At 38.4% G+C, this 13,460-nt stretch overlaps 2 protein-coding genes across 9 annotated transcripts in view; both read right to left on the bottom strand.

Moving 5' to 3' along the window:
* Positions 1-13,460, bottom strand: part of PLSCR1 (phospholipid scramblase 1) — a 78,632-nt gene that overhangs the window by 29,074 nt on the left and 36,098 nt on the right. The gene's annotated exons all lie outside the window — the stretch shown is intronic.
* Positions 1-13,460, bottom strand: part of PLSCR4 (phospholipid scramblase 4) — a 140,967-nt gene that overhangs the window by 110,144 nt on the left and 17,363 nt on the right. The window lies entirely within an intron of this gene.

Below are 13,460 nucleotides of genomic sequence, written 5' to 3'. Positions count from 1 at the left end.
TCAGCCATTCCTCCATTGATGAGTAGCTCCTCAATTTCCATTTTTTCCCTACAAAAAGAGCTGTTTTAAATATTTTTTTTGTATGTATAGGTTCATTGTGTTCATTTCTTTCTTTCTTTCTTTCTTTCTTTCTTTCTTTCTTTCTTTCTTTCTTTCTTTCTTTTTTTTTAATTGATCTCTTTGAGATATAAACCAGCAGTGGTATTGCTGGGTCAAAGTTTTATAGTCACAGTTTTATAGTCATTGTGTCATAGTTCCAAATTGCTCTCCAGAATAGGTGCATCAATTCCCAACCCCACCAACAGTGCTTTAGTGTCCCAATTTTCCCACAACCACTCCAACATTAGTCATCTTCCTTCTCTATAGTGTTAGCCAATATGATAGGCATGAGATGGTACCTCAGAGTTATTTTAATTTTCATTTCTTTAATCAATAGTAACTTAGAACATTTTTACATGACTATAAATAGCTTTGATTTCTTATTCTGAAAGCAATTTGTTCACATCCTATTCCTATCAAGGCAGTTTTCCTTGATAATACTTGTCTGACCATTTGAGTAAGCCCAAGAAGAGAGACAGAAGATGAAGACTACCTAAGTGGGAAGGGTTTAGTACCAGTGTTCTGTTTAGCTCCCAGATCTGAGCCAGAGCTGGAATCCTAGGTTAGGACTGTAGAAGAAAGCAAGGCTTGGGGCCAAGCAACCTCTCACACAGAACTTGTGTAACTACTTAAGCAAATTAATTACTTATCTCTAAAATAAGGAGTGTGTGGGGCAGCTAGGTGGTACAGTAGATTGAGCAATGGCCCTGAAGTCAGGAGGACCTGAGTTCAAATTTGGCCTCAGACTAAACAGTTGACACTAGTTGTGTGACCCTGGGCAAGTCATTTAACCCCAATTGCCCCCCCCCCCAAAAAAGGAGTGTGATAGTTTCTGAGGCTTGTTCCAGCCTTAACTGTGTGCTAGAAGGCAAAACTTGGGTGTAACCATGCCATATAACAGTTTAGAATGCGACGAACCCTGCCTCTGCGACAAAACCTTAACCCAACAAATTAAACTATAGGCATGAGCAAAATAAAACAAAGCTGTAACTGCAATAAATAATATGGATTAAAATAATCTCATTATCTCAGAGGAAGGAGATTGACATAATCATAAGAAGAACTTTAAGAAAAAAAGAATAAAGTGGTTACAAAGTTTCAAAGAATAGATGGAAGAAATGAAGAAATAGCTGAAACAAGGAACAACAAATTACATTAAGTCACTTAGAACAAGCATAAACAGGTGGATCAAAAACCGAGCAACTTTACCCAGGTGGTTGATGTCTGAACAATAAAATGCAACCAACAGAGCTCAGTGATTTAATAAGACAACAAAAAATATTAGAACAAAGTCAAAACACTGAAAAATTAGAACAAATGAAATATCTACTGTCAGAAAAAAAAAACTGACATGAAAACTACATCATGGACAGTTTAGTTAAAAATTATTTGATTCCCTGAAACTTAATCAACCAACCAACAAGCCACTCGATGCCATGTATCAAAAATCATAAAAGAAAATACCCAGTTTCATTAGACACAAGGAGCAAAGTAAAAATAAAATCATTTGGTCACCTTTAAGTCACCCCAAACTGAACATTCCCTACAATGTCATAACCCAAATCCAGAGTTTTGTGGTAAAAGAAAAAAGAAAAGAAAACTGCATTTATGATATATCAAAAGTCAAAAGAGAAAGGTATATACTATGAAATGGAATACATTCCTAAAGGGGAAAATTGGATTGGTAACAGAATGTAGGTCTTTCAAACAATGCTGCTGACAGAACCAGAATTAGGTAGAATCTTTAAAATACAAACATAGGATACAATACACCTAGAAAGGTAACCACATCTGAGAAATTTGAAGAGGCTAAATGATCAAATATTTACTTTATAATAGAGGAAAAAGAATGTGTTTCTTTAAAACCTCTTTGTCTTCGAGAGCTAATGAGAACAAAGAAAGACATACTCTAAGCTTAGGTGGAGTTTTAAGCTGTTTTGTTTGATTTAGGAGAGGGAAGAAAAGGAATAAATTAGGGAAGAAACAGGTAACTTAACATTCCCTCTAATCTGGGTGTGTCAGAAAAAGAATATTTAAATATGGGGTAGGGACCAGAAGAGTGAATTTCTCATGAATCCTGTTCTTATCATAAGAAAAACTGAGGGGGCAGAGCCAAGATGGTGGAGTAAAAGCAGTCATTTGCTTGAGCTCTCCCCCAAACCCCTCTAAATAGCTGCAAAAACATGGCTCTAAACAAATTCTAAAGCAGCAGAACCCACAAAAAGACAGAGTGAAACAAATTTCCAGCCCAAGACAACCCAGACGGTTGACTGGAAAGGTATATTGCACTAGGCTGGGAGCAGAACACAGTTTGGCGTGGGCGGGCAGGCCTCAGTGAACCTTGAGCAGGCTTCAGAGGACTGAATTGCAGGCAGCTGTGGCAGTTTCCAGACTTCTCAACCCATGAATGTCAAAGACAACTTAGAAAGTTAGTAGGAAAAGTCTGTTACTGCTGTGAGAGAGAAGTGCGGGTTCCCAGCCCCATTCCACAAGCTCAGCCCTGGGGTGGCAGCTGCCTCTAGAGCTTTAGGCCCACAGGCTGAGGGGAAATCAAATGGCTGATCAGACAGGGATTGCAGGGATCTCTTTGCTGGTGCAGGATTCTCTTGCGTTGCCTGTGCCTGGATCTGGGTCACAGTTCTGGGTGGCAGTCCTGGGGCGAAGAAGAGTGCTGGCGTGGTGGAACTTGGCGTGGTGGAACTTGTAGTGGCGGAACTTGTAGTGGCGGAACTTGTAGTGGCAGTGAAGAGAGAATCCTCCTCACAGTTCCAAGGCAGAAAAGAGTGCTTGTGGTCACTCATAGACCAGAGTACAGGATAGAAAAGAGTAAACACCTTACCCTTGATCATAGCACCTTGGAAGAACTGAAAATTCACAGGTCCCTAGAAGTATCTCTGAAAACAGCTGCACAAAACCCCCAAAGCTTAGGACAGTACATTCTCCACACTGGAATCAGACCCCTACCTTAAAAAAGAGTTTAAAACTCAAGTAATTGGCTGGGATCAAGAGCAAGCAGTGTAAAAAGAATCATACTCTTACTAGAATCTTACTTTGGTGACAAAGAAGATCAAAAGATACAACCAGAAGAAGAAAACAAAGTCAAAGATCCTACATCCAAAGCCTCCAAGAAATATATTAATTGGTCCCAGGCCATGGAAGAGCTCAAATAGGATTTTGAGAAGCAAGTAACAGAAGTAGAAGAAAAACTGAGAGTGATAAAAGAAAATCATGAAAAAAACAAGTCAACAGCTTGCTAAAGGAGACATTTAATACTGAAGAAAATAACATCTTGAAAAATAGCCTAACCCAAACGGCAAAAGAGGTCCAAAAAGCCAATGAGGAGAAGAATGCCTACAAAAGCAAAATTGGCCAAATGGAAAAGGAAGTCCAAAAGCTTACTGAAGAAAATACTTCCTTAAAAATTAGAATGAAGCAATTGGCAGCTAGTGACTTTATGAGAAATCAAGACACTGTAAAACAAATCCAAAAGAATGAAAAAATAGAAAATAATGTGAAATATCTCACTGGAAAAACAACTGACCTGGAAAACAGATCCAGGACAGAGAATTTAAAAATTATTGGACTATCTGAAAGTCATGATCAAAACAAGAGCTTAGACATCATCTTTCAATAAATTATCAAGGAAAACTGCCTTGATATTTTAGAACCAGAGGACAAAATAGAAATTGAAAGAATCCACCGGATCACTTCCTGAAAGAGATCCCCAAAGGAAAACTCTTAAGAATATTGTATCCGAATTCCAGAGTTCTCAGGTCAAAGAGAAAATATTGCAAGCTTCCAGAAAGAAACAAATCAAGTATTGTGGAAACACAATGAGGATAATACACTATTTAGCAGCTTTTAAATTAAGGGACTAGAGGGTAGGGAGGGTAAAGGAGATAAGATTACAACCAAGAATCACCTGTCCAGTAAAACTGAGCATAATCCTTCCGGGGAAAAATGACCATTCAGTGAAATTGAGGACTTTCAAGCATTCTTGATGAAAAACGCAGAGCTGAATAGAAAATCTGATTTTCAGATACAAGACTCAAGAGAAACATGAAGAGGTAAACAAGAAAGAGAAATCATAAGAAACTTATTAAGGTTGAGCTGTTTACATTCCTGCATGGAAAGATGATATTTGTAACTTGTAAGTCCTTTGTCAGTATTACAGTAGTTGGAGGGGAAAAAAAAATTATATGTATATGTGTTTATGTATGTGTGTGTGTGTGTGTGTGTGTGTGTGTGTGTGTGTGTGTGTGTGTGTGTGTGTGTGTATGGGGGGCACAGGGTGAGTTGAAGATGAAAGGGTGATATCTGGAGAATAAAATTAAGGGGTGAGAGAGGATTATATGGAGAAAAGGAGAAAGGGAGGGGTAGAATGGGGTGAATTATCTCACATAAAACAGACAAGAAAAGGCTTTTACATTGGAGGGAAATGAGGGAAAGTGAGAGGGAATGAGTGAATCTTATTCTCATTGGATTTGGCTTCAGAAGAGGTAACATATTCAATTGGGTATGGAAATCTATCTTACCGTACAGGAAAATAGGGGGAAAGGGGACGAGAGAGCAGGGAGTTGGTAGACAGGAGGGCAGATTGGGGGAGGGGATAAGCAGAAGCAAACACTTCTGAGGAGGGACAGGGTCAAAAGAGAGAAGAGAATAAATGGGGGCCAGGATAGGATGAAGGGAAATATACATAGTTTTTCACAACATGACTACTATGGGAGTGTTTTGCATGACTATACATGTATAACCTGTATCAAGATGCTTGCTTTCTCAATGAGAGTGGGTTGGGAGGGAGGAAGGGAGAAAATTTGGAACCCAAAGTTTTAAAAACAAAAGTTTAAAAAAATTGTTTTTACATGAAACTTGGAAATAAGATATACAGGAAATGGGGTATAGAAATCTATTGTGCCCTACAGGAAAACTGAAGGGGAAGGGGATTAGAGAAGGGGAGTAGAGATAGAAGGGAGGGCACATTAGGAGAAGGAGTACTCAGAATGCATACCATCTTGGGTTGGGGGGAGGGATGAGATGGGGAGAAAATTTGGAACTCAAAATCTTGTGGAAGTGAATGCTGAAAACTACAAATAAATTAATTTTAAAAGTAGCATATAGTAAATTCAACATGTTACTTTAAAAAAAAAAGAAAAACTGAATACACATACTGGGTGTAGTATATAAATACATTAAAATCAGTAGGAAAATAGGTTGGGCCTAGGAGAAGCAAGAGGGATGTTTAAGAAGGAGAGTAGAGAAGAGGGAATAATTTGAAGGAAAGCAAATTTCAGTTATGGAGGACAGATTGAAAAGAGGGGAATAAACAGTAGAAGTTAAGGGTAAGACTCATTAATTTAGGTCAAGTTTAGATGAATAAAGTTAAGATCAACCCATTCCTTGTTTTTGTTCAGTCACTCTATTCCTGAGTCTTCATGACCCAACTGAGGTTTCCTTGGAAAAGATACTGAAGTGGGTTGCCATTTCCTTCTCATTTTACAGATGAGAAAATTGAAGCAAACTGGGTAAATGACTTGTCCCCAGGGTCATATAGCTAGTAAGTGTCAGAAGCTGACTTTAAACTCAGGACTTCCTGATTCCAGCCCACATGCTCTATCCAACGTACTATCTACCTGCTCATTTTAGTATTTTATTTTTCCTAATAAAAGGAACACGATAGGGTCATAGGACAGAAACAACAGGAATAATAGGAAATGATATAGAAAATAAAATCTTAACCATGAATGTTGATGGGATGAACTGGATGGAGTTGGGTTCTGAACCCTTAAAAGGAAAAGACCATGTCTTTGGGACCTGCACCCCAAAGCCCCTGAACCCAGAACTCTGGTGTTCAAATTGCCCTTTCATTGTGGCCCTCACTGTCTACACCTGGCCTGCCCCAGGCTACTTGCCACTCCTCAATCTCATCCAGATCTTCTCAGTCTTTCTATATAAAATATCAATCTTGCCTCCATTAAATTGCACAGTTTCTTAAAATCTCACCCGCTTCAATCGTCATCACAATAACACTCTGAACCCCAAAACACAATATATTTTGATACCTGACCCCCCTCAAGACCTTCTTCAGTCAAGACCAGAAGGTATATAAGCCTCCCCTCTCTCTCTCTATCCCTTTTTCCCTCTGCAGTTGGGGTTGCTCTCCAAGCACCTAGGAAGGCTTTGAGGTAGCCCTGATGCTCTCAGGTTCCATTCGGATCAGACAGTTACTAGGCTATCTCAGACCTGGGCAGACCTTCCAAAGCATGGGGGGATGCCCTATCTGGAAGTATATGCGCAATTCCCTCAATTCTCCAAAATGCTATGCCTGCAGGACCTCCCTTCTCTCCTAGCTTCGTTTTCACTGGATCCTCGAAGCTGGACTCATCAGGACTTCCTTGAGATTTGGTCCTAGGTTAGAATTGGAAAAAGATTTGTCTCCAAGACCTTGACAAGGAAAGCTTTGTGCCTGGCCTCAATATGATCTAGATGATGAAGAAAAATTATCTTATTTGTGCAGGGGATTTCTGACAAGCCTCTCTGAGCTTTTGGATTTTCCCCATAATTATTTGTATCACCCTGTCTGTTCATCATGTGAATCAGTTCTCTGTTTGTCTCTATGTGGTATAAGTGTCTATGTTGTATAATCTGACACCCTGTAAGGTTTTAAATGCAGCCAGACAGCAAAGGAAGCTTCTAAGGGCTGTAGCTGTAGTTTTCTTGGAAGGCCTCTTTCTCTCCCCCTCCCCCTCCCCCTTCCCCTCCCTCCCTGATTGCAGCAGCCTCAGAGGAGCAGGAGGGTGAGAGAAAGAGAAAGAAAAACGCTTTATTATTTAGGTTTACATTGATAAAGGCAAATAGAAGAGGGCAAAGGAAGTGTCAGATCAGAATCAGAAAGAAATAAAATATGCAGTTTTAAAGGTGCTTTAATCAAAGTCCACCAGAGGGATAAGTAGATAGGAGGAAAGGCAAGAAAGTTTTAGCCATGTAGGAATGCGAGCGGCTCATGGATAGAAAGAAAGGCATGATCTATTTGCACTTGCTAAGCCAGCCCAACCGTCTATCAATTTTTTTTATATTATCTGGAAATGCAATTGATGTCATCTGAAGTTTATTGTTTATATTACAGCTCAAACAATCTATCATTGGCTAACATTTATGAAACCTAAATGGTAATTGATGACTGTGTGTGTGGGCAAAGGAAAGGATGAGGTGAAAGTCCCTGAAGCCAGATCTCTGGGATTCGCCTGAGGCACCAGGACCACCCCAGTCAATAATCCTTGTAACTGCCCTTTCACTGTCTACACCTGGCTCACCCCAGGCTATTTGCCACTCCTTAATCCCATCCAGATTTTCCCACTGTCTTTCCACACAAAAGTACCAATTTAATCTTCATCAAACGTGCAGATTCTTTAAGAGTCTGGCCTGCTTGTACTGGTGTCACAAATAGAAAAGAGTCTCAAAATCTTGCCCATTTCTATGTCAACACAATAAACCTTGTCTCTTACTGAAAGAAAGCTTAAGTGGTCAAATTCTTTCAAAGCAGACTCCTACCCTGAACCCACCCTGTATTTCAGGGTTCCCAGCACCCCTAAACTGCAACAAATTTACCAATATAAGAAAGAAAAGTGGCAGGATGGATCCAAAAGAACGATTCAATATTTTGTTTAGAAAAAAATCACACCTGAAACCAAAATTTATGCAGAGTTATGATTAAGGAGGAACGGAGTAGAATTTATTATTCCTCAGGTGAATTAAAAAAAAAGTAAAGTGGCAGTCATGATTTCAGTTAAAGCAACAATAAAATTAAACTTGGTAAAAAGAAATAAGCAGGGAATCTATACCTCATGCTTAAATGAACTTTAGATAATTGTGAGGAAGGATTAGAAGTTAGGCTTCCACAAAAGAACAAGGGGATTCTGAGGACTTCCAAGATCCTGTGGATACCCTCAACCAATCAGAAAGTGCCCCAGACATTCTGCAAACAACTAGTTCCTTAAGTGAGAGCCCTGAAGGCTAAACTTGCCGCAATTTGTCCAGGTCAAGGATGCGGCCTTGAGAGGGCAAAGGCTTTTCTCCACTGTGCTTGCTTAATAAGCTTAATAATTAAATATTAACTGACACACCCCGAGGATGAAGATAGATAGCCACCATTTTTGAACATGGGACACATGAAGTGGGAGTAGGAACACGGGATGGGCAGTTCAGGCAGAGTGTAACTCAGATGAACTAGACCAATCCTAGCCCTGGTGGGTGGAGTATGGATCTTAATAACTATTTAAAAGTTGATTCTACCATTGAAGCAGTGCCCACATGCTACTAGAGTGTGATGTGCTTGCTTCTCTTTTGAGAAGCATAATAAAGGCTTTCCTTGGGGCAGGAAGTGGCACAGGGGATAGAGCACCAGACCTAGAGTCAGAAGGACCTGAGTTCAAATCTGATCTCAGACACATAATATTTCCTAGCTGTGTGACTCTGGGCAAGTCACTTAACCACAATTGAGAGAGAGAGAGAGAGAGAGAGAGAGAGAGAGAGAGAGAGAGAGAGAGAGAGAGAGTGAAAGAGAGACAGAGAGAGGGAGAGGGAGAGGGAGAGGGAGAGGGAGAGGGAGAGGAGAGGAGAGGGAGAGGAGAGAGAGAGAGAGAGAGAGAGAAGAGAGAGAGAGAGAGAGAGAGAGATTGTAACAAATAAAAATGAAATAGTGGAAATTGTTTGAATTTTTTTTTGTAACTATATGCCAACAAAACCCATAATTTAAGAGAAATATATGAATTACTAACAAAATATGAAAATATCTAGATTAACAAACATGAAATAAAGAATTCATTAGCTCAATTTCAGAATTTCAACAAATCATAATTGTATTCCCACTCCAATACAAACCTTAGTCTCAAATGTATTTATAAGTGAATTCTATTACATTTATACCTTACTTGGAAAATAGAGAAAGTATCCAACTTTTTTTTAATAAAATCTATTATTTTGTTGATACCTAAACTAGAGAGAGATAATCAGAGAAGGGAAACTACAAAGCAATAGCCTTAATGAATACTGATTTAAAATTTTTGAATAATACATTAGCAAAGAGATTTCTGAAACCAATATGTTTAAAAGATTATCAACAAGAACATACCCAACTGCATGTACCTTTTAACTGAGCAATACTATTCTATTTAGGCATGTTCCCTAGAATGATATATTAGAACATTTAAACCAGTACTTTCTATGGTGGCAAAGACCTATAAACTAAAAGAGTGCCAACCAATTGAAAAATGGCTAAATAAATTGTAGTCTAGAAATAGAATGAAATTTTATTGTCCCATAACAAGGAATATGACAGATTCAGAGAAATATAAAAAAGATTTGTATGAGCTGATCACAACAATCACAAAAATAACGTGAGCAGAAACAACTCTGAAAACCCTCAAAACTCCGACCAGATCAGTGACAAAGTATGGCTTCAAAAGACTGAAAATGAAATATGCATTCCACCCCTGGCAGACAGATAATGGACCTGACACACAGAACAAGACACGCATTTGCAATCATAGGCACTTGTTGATTCCATAAGATCGTAAACTCCTTCAGGGCAGGGATTGTCTTTTGCCTCCTTTCCTATACTCAGCACTTAGCGGTAGTAAGCACCTTGCAAATGTTTACTGAATGATTGACTTGCTATGATGACATATTTATTATAAAAGTGTTCCTACTGGGTAAGGTGGGGGGAGTGGATAGTAAGAGATATAAAAAATGTTATTTTATTCATTAAAGTCAATTAATTCGATTGTAAATGGTAACTAAGTCCAGGTGGTTGTAATGATACTCAATATTATATTTTCAACAAGACCCTGTTAAAAAAAAAAAGACGGTTATATCTACTTTTATTCTTCTTTTCTCTAGGTTAAATATCATTACTTCCTTCAGCCCTTCACTATTCTGTTTGCCCTCTTCTGAATGGCCTCCAATTTCTCAATATCCTTCCTAAAATGTAATACCTGAACAGAACACAATACTCCCATTATGATCTGACGTGGGCAGGAAACAGCACAATTTCCTCACTTTTTCTTCTTCTAAATTATTCTAAGGTCATATTAATTTTTTTTTCTGCCAACACACTGATGACTCAAGTTTGAACCTGTAGTCCACTTATAGATCCCCACCTCTTTTTTTTCCAGACAAATTGCTGTCTAACCAGCATGCCCCCCATCATGCATATCTGAAGTTAATTTTCTGAACCTAAGTATAAGAGTCTCAGTTTCATCGTTTTAGATTCAGTCTACTGTTGCTCTCTTTTTTGGACCCTCCACTCAGTTATGTAGTATATTAGTTCCCTCTCCCAGCTCTGCATATTTGCAAATTTGATAAACTAAGAAGTCAGAGACCCAACCATATCTGAACAGAAATCTCCCCACCATCCTCATCTATCAGCTCCCTCCCAAGGGGGTCCATTCTACTTTCAGACACACTAGTCACCTGTAAGTTTTACCTCATGCTAAATTCACATTTTCTCTAATTTCTACCCATTGCCTCTAGTTCTGCCCAGAACTAGTTTAATCCTCCTTCTATGTGACAGCCTTATAAAATCTTGAAGAATGTTATCATGCTCCTTCTACTCCCAGGGCTTCAATTCAACAAACATTTATTTAGTACTTATGACATGCAAGGCACTGGAAATAGAGATGGGAAAAGAAAAAAAAGGGGGGGAAAAAAGGAATCTCTGACTTTAAGAAGCTTATGTTCTAACAACTTTTTTGGTTTTTTAGCTAGGCAATGCGGTTAAGTGATGTGCCCAGGGTCACAAAGCTAGTAAGTGTTATGTGTCTGAGGCAGGGGATTTGAACTCCAGTCCTCCCAAATCCCGGTCCAGTACTCTATCCCCTGCACCACCTAGCTGCCCCTATTATGACAATTCTAATTCAACCTTCTGTTTGGATTCCATCATTATACATAATGAAAGCCCAATGAGTTTTGACAAAGACACATGTGAGATTGTTAAACCTTGAAATGTTCCTGTTGTATACTGAGAGTTACTTTGTCCGTCCATAAGACACCAAGAGATTGATTTGCAATTTGACTTGATGATGACTATCTAGGAAATTAAATATGCAACATGTAACATTTAACACTGTTACTTTAAAAATTTAGCTCAATCAGATTCAAAGATGCTTACTTACAGGTCTCTCCTACATAAAACATTTCATAATTTTCTGACAGCATATACGTAATTCTTGACTGAGTAAGCTCTCAAGAGGTAAAAATCAACACATGTTGGAAATGGTGGGTTGCAATCTGTAATGTCTATAACCTCACTTTACAAAGGTGCCTGAGGGTCAGAGATGCTGAACGACTTGTCTAATATCACACTGCTAGGAAATGTCAGAAATGAGATTTGACCACTGGCTTTCCCTCCTTCAAGTGTAACACTCTATCCCTTACGTCACGTTGGTTTTCTAGAAAAAGTGAATTCTTCACTTAAAAAAAATAGTTTTTTTGGATAACTTGCGCTTATAACAAATTTCTCACACACACACACGTACACTACTCCTTTAGCAGGGAGGGCCTGTATCATTAAGACTAGTTGTACAGAACATTATCTAATCTTAAATTTCATTTTGTTTATGTTAACACAATATTACTTAAAAACATGAATAATACTGAAATTTATCATTAAAAAGACAGAGCGGAGAGCTAGGTGGTACAGTGGATAGAGCACCAGCCCTGGAGTCAGGAGGACCTGAGTTCAAATTCAGCCTCAGATACATGATACTTACCAGCTGTGTGACTTTGGGCAAACCACTTAACCCTGACTGCCTCACCAAAAAATAAACAAACAAACAAACAAATAAAATTACAGTGCCTTTCTATGAAGAGACTTGTTTTTTCATTTCAAATCATTAACACTGGGCACCCTCTCTCCTATTCATTTCTTCAAGGGCTATTTATGACGAGGATGTAAACATCTACAGAGAAATTTACATTTTTTTAAATTAGAAGGTCATAGAAACTGAGCATAATTTGAGTCGGTCATGCTCAGTCTTCCTAAATTCCCAGTGTTGGTCTTCCTCACTATAACCTCACTAAGAATATGGAGCTCCAAAGAACTCAGCCATTTGTGTTTTCAATTAGAAGTACAAAGGCAGAGGAAAATTGCATAGCAGCCCAGAAGTGTTATTCACTGTGACATTGGCAGGCTCTGTTTCCACAACGATGTCTGCTAGGTAGAGGCAACTACTTAGAAAGCCTAGGCCAGGTGTGGGGAACCTGCAGAGTGAAGGCCACAAGTGGCATTCTAGGTCCTCAAGTGAGGCCCTTTGACTGAATCCAAACTTAACAGAACAAATTCCCTTAATAAGAGGATTTGTTGTATAAAACTTGAGGCTGCAGGTTCTCCATCGCTGCCCGAGGCCATTTTCCTCCAGATTCCCATCCCAGAATCTTTTTAGCCTGAAGGTCCTCTGTAATACCAGTACTTTATATTTCACACTCATATACATATATATATATATATTTTTTTTTTCCTTCTTCTTTCTTTTCTTTTCTGGCTTACAAGTCTCATAATAGCAGCTTAGACACTGCTGAAATTTACTTAAAAAGAGACAATGAAATTCCAGGCCTATTCCTTTCCCTATGAGAGATAAAGGAAAAACAACAATAAAAACAGCCACAATAAAGAATACAATACATCCTTTCAAATATAAGGGACAACTCAACAAAAATCTGTGCAATTTATCTGAATCATGAAGTTAAATAGTGTAAAAGATGGTTTTGGCTGAAATGATAAGCCTTTTAAAATTTAATTAGGAATTATTTTTTAAAGGAACATAGCTGGCTAATGAAACAACATAATCCTATGTAAACAACCATAAAAAATTCATTCATGCCATTCAGTAAATTAAATTAAAGTGAGAAAACAAATAAAAGAAGAGTAACCACGTAACTTTCTAGTGGGGCTGAAAGGCTTGAGAGGAGGCTGAGATTCTATGCATAAGTGTAAACACAGTGTATCTAGGAAGGCTAGAATTGTATTGAGGGGTATACCTCATCTTTGGTTCTGTCTACTGTATGAAGTAGAAAAAAAAAACCATTAAGATGTACTAAAAATATGTTAGTCAAAACTAACCAAAAAGCCACACCTTCTGAGGGTAGAAAAGTGATGTTTGGAGGTCTGGAGTAGGGACAGCAGGGCCATATTGAATTTAAATACCTACTTACATGAATCAGATTCATCAGTTGGTTATTGAAGAATTCATAACAACTAGATTCTTTCAACAAGCACTTTAAAAGAAACCTGAATGTAAACTTGAGGAAAAACCTATAGGATCAAAATTGGGCATATTCTTTTCATAACTGAAAAAGCCGCTCCC

The sequence above is a fragment of the Phascolarctos cinereus genome, unplaced genomic scaffold, assembly GCF_003287225.1.
Source record: "Phascolarctos cinereus isolate Bilbo 61053 unplaced genomic scaffold, phaCin_HiC Scaffold_7;HRSCAF=346, whole genome shotgun sequence".
NCBI classification, from domain to species: Eukaryota; Metazoa; Chordata; class Mammalia; order Diprotodontia; family Phascolarctidae; genus Phascolarctos; species Phascolarctos cinereus.
The sequence above is the reverse complement of the archived record's forward strand: the minus strand, read 5'-3'. Positions and strand labels throughout refer to the sequence as shown.